Here is a 4,135-nt window from a genome sequence, read left to right as displayed (position 1 = left end):
ACATCACAACATGCCCTGCAAAAACAAGTTAGACGTCCTCTACTTTGTTGTTGCAAGTTTTACGTGGCTGCTACGGGCTGAGCAAGAACCGTTCTTACCTACGCATCAAAACCACAACGATAGTTCGTCAAGTTGGTGCTGTTTTAACCTTCTCAAGGACCAGGCGTAGCCACACTCGATTCAACTAAAGTTAGAGAAACTGACACCCGCTAGGCACCTGTGTGCAAAGCATGGCGGTAAAACCAGTCTCGCGTAAGCGTACGCGTAATGTCGGTCCGGGCCGCTTCATCCAACAATACCGCCGAACCAAAGTATGACATGCTGGTAAGCAGTATGACTTGTATCTCCCACAACTCACTTGTGTTCTACTCGTGCATATAACATCAACGCATAAAACCTAGGCTCTGATACCACTGTTGGGTAACGTAGTAATTTCAAAAATTTCCTACGCACATGCAAGATCATGGTGATGGCATAGCAACGAGAGGGGAGAGTGTTGTCTACGTACCCTTGTAGACCGTTAAGCGGAAGCGTTATGACAATGCGGTTGATGTAGTCGTACGTCTTCACGAATCGACCGATCCAAGCACCGAATGTACGGCACCTCCGTGTTCAGCACACGTTCAGCTCGATGACGTTCCCCGGGCTCCAATCCAGCTAAGCGTCGGGGATGAGTTCCGTCAGCACGACGGCGTGGTGACGATGATGATGTTCTACCGGCGCAGGGCTTCGCCTAAACTCCGCGACAATATGACCGAGGTGGAATATGGTGGAGGGGGGCACCGCACACGGCTAAGGAACGATCCGTAGATCAACTTGTGTGTCTATGGGGTGACCCCCTCCCCCGTATATAAAGGGGGAGAGGAGGAGGGGGCCGGCCTAAGGGGAGGCGCGCCCTAGGAGGGGGAAACCTACTCCAAGTAGGTTTGCCCCCTCCCTTTCCTATTCCAAGAAGGAGGGGGAAGGAAGGAGTGGGAGAGGGGGAAGGCAAGGGGGGCGCCGCCCCCTCCTTCCTTGTCCTATTCGGACTCAAGGGGAGGGGGCGCGCCTCTTGCCCTGGCCGGCCCCTCTCTCTCTCCACTAGGGCCCATTAAGGCCCATTACTTCCCGGGGGGGTTCCGGTAACCCTCCGGTACTCCAGTTTTTCTCCGAAAACACCCGGAACACTTCCGGTGTCCGAATATAGTCATCCAATATATCAATCTTTATGTCTCAACCATTTCGAGACTCCTCGTCATGTCCGTGATCACATCCGGGACTCCGAAAAACCTTCGGTACATCAAAACTTATAAACTCATAATAAAACTGTCATCGTAACGTTAAGCGTGCGGACCCTACGGGTTCGAGAACTATGTAGACATGACCTAGAACTATTCTCGGTCAATAACCAATAGCGGAACCTAGATGCCCATATTGGCTCCTACATATTCTACGAAGATCTTTATCGGTCAAACCGCATAACAACATACGTTGTTCCCTTTGTCACCGGTATGTTACTTGCCCGAGATTCGATCGTCGGTATCCAATACCTAGTTCAATCTCGTTACCGGCAAGTCTCTTTACTCGTTCCGTAATGCATCATTCCGTAACTAACTCATTAGCTACGTTGCTTGCAAGGCTTATAGTGATGTGCATTACCGAGAGGGCCCAGAGATACCTCTCTGACAATCGGAGTGACAAAACCTAATCTCGAAATACGCCAACCCAACATGTACCTTTGGAGACACCTGTAGTACTCCTTTATAATCACCCAGTTACGTTATGACGTTTGGTAGAACACAAAGTGTTCCTCCAGTAAACGGGAGTTGCATAATCTCATAGTTACAGGAACATGTATAAGTCATGAAGAAAGCAATAGCAACATACTAAACGATCGGGTGCTAAGCTAATGGAATGGGTCAAGTCAATCACAACATTCTCCTAATGATGTGATCCCATTAATCAAATGACAACACATGTCTATGGTTAGGAAACATAACCATCTTTGATCAATGAACTAGTCAAGTAGAGGCATACCAGTGACACTATGTTTGTCTATGTATTCACACATGTATTATGTTTCCGGTTAATACAATTCTAGCATGAATAATAAACATTTATCATGAAATAAGGAAATAAATAATAACTTTATTATTGCCTCTAGGGCATATTTCCTTCAAAATTGAGATCTTTTTTTGGGTTCAAAAGCGTAATGGACTGCCATAGGACAATACTTTTTAGTCCATTTAGTGCTTCAGTTTACGTGATTCCCTTCTTTATTCATTTCTAATTGCTTGTTCCTCATTATGATATATATCATGTATTTACACGGGGAAAAGTTACGTGTTGACTTAAAAATTCGCGTAAACCTTAGTTATTATAGAATCCGAATCGAAAATAAATGGTTATTACCGAACCCAAACCATATTTATGTGTAAAATTGTATGAACCAAAGTATAAAAAACGTATAAACCATAAACCGTATAAACCATACTGAATCAAATCGGACGCAGATCCTAATCGCCACCGGTCGCTGTCGATGAGCACCTCTCGCGCCATCCTCCTCTCTTCTTCGCCTTTCCGTCTTTTCTCCCTCCCGACTCCACCCACACTGTCGTGCTGCCACCAACTTCTCATGTGCGCCGTCGTCCGCAGTTCGATGAGTCACCGTCGAACTGCACCAACCCGCCGTGGCTAATGACCATCGCCACCTTCCACCCCATCCCGACTAGATCCGGAATCCACTGCTCCACCACCACCACCTCGAGCAGCGGCTAGATCCGGTCACGTCCAACACTACCTCGCCAAAGGCCGCCAACTGCTTCTAAGGCCTTGTACAACGCAAGTTGCTTACGAAAAAAGGCTTTCACCCCGCTTTATATATAAAACAACGACCATCCACGGTTCAAGTACAACGCATGCCATCACAACACACGCACACACCCAAGGAAGGATATATAGGCGCTAAGCGTAGCAACAGTACCATCTCTAGTACTACAAGAGCAACCGGAGTTCTCAACCATGAACACGCCACTGCGAAGAGATGAAGCCGCATACGACGAACCGTGTGCTCCAAGGCGGCGCCTTCAGGAAGGTTGCAGCACCAGAGTGCCGCCACCGCCCGACCAGAGAATCAGAGTTTCCCCTGGAGCAACACGACGGGCAATGAGAGTAGCAACGAAGCCTTCAAGATGGGAACATGCTTCGTCGCCACCGGTCCATCCGAAGATAGATCATGTTTTCACCTCGGCCAACACTCACCGCTACCAAACGCCACACCCCGGCAACCACGCCGCCGACTTGACCATTGCCACCGGGCAGCACCAAGCCACGGGCTCTGCCCATGAGCACCGCGGAACCCACCACCAGGGCTGCCGCCCCCGCATCCAAGACCTTGACACCAGCTCACCCGAGACACACCACTACCCCAACCAAAGATACTAGGCGGCCCCCATCGCCGGAACCCAATAGGCTGGACAAAATCAACCTCCGTCGACCCGTCCTGCGGCACCGGGCGCGAGACGAGCTTGATCCTGCTAACGGGTACGAGACGGGGTCGATCCTGCTACCGGGCGCGAGACGAACTCGGTCCTGCTGCCGGGCGCGAGACGAGCGATGGACTGCAGCCGGGGGAGGGCCAACCCTTCGACGAAGGTAGTGACCAGACGACGATGAGAGGTACTGAAGGTCGAAACGAGCCACCTACAAACGAGCTGATGCCTCTTCGCTAACGGGCACCACCCGGACCGGGCCCACCATCGCCTACCCAGAGCGGGAGCTCCGACTCGCCTAGGGCCCAAATCTGATCCGCCCAAGCACGAGTCCCAAGTCCTGGCCATCTCGTTGGCCGCGCCCGGAAGAAGGGAGGCGCCACCACCACCCACACCCTGCAATCGACCGCCAACCGTCGTGTCGCGACGACGCCAACGACCTGTGCAACCACCGTGCCAACCAACTCGAAGCCACGAAGAGCCCCAATCGAAACCAGAACCTGCCACCAGAGGGGATCCCTAGCCAAGTTTGGCCGCCATCGTTGGAGAAGAGCTACGCGCCATCGAGGAGTGGCCGGCCAGATCTGGCCGTATCAGATCGAGACCACACGACCACCCCAGATGCGCCCCGCACGGCCCCCCACGCTGCATCCAGGCACAGCAGG

The sequence above is a fragment of the Triticum dicoccoides genome, chromosome 7B (assembly GCF_002162155.2).
Source record: "Triticum dicoccoides isolate Atlit2015 ecotype Zavitan chromosome 7B, WEW_v2.0, whole genome shotgun sequence".
NCBI lineage: Eukaryota > Viridiplantae > Streptophyta > Magnoliopsida > Poales > Poaceae > Triticum > Triticum dicoccoides.
Note: the sequence above shows the minus strand (reverse complement) of the source record.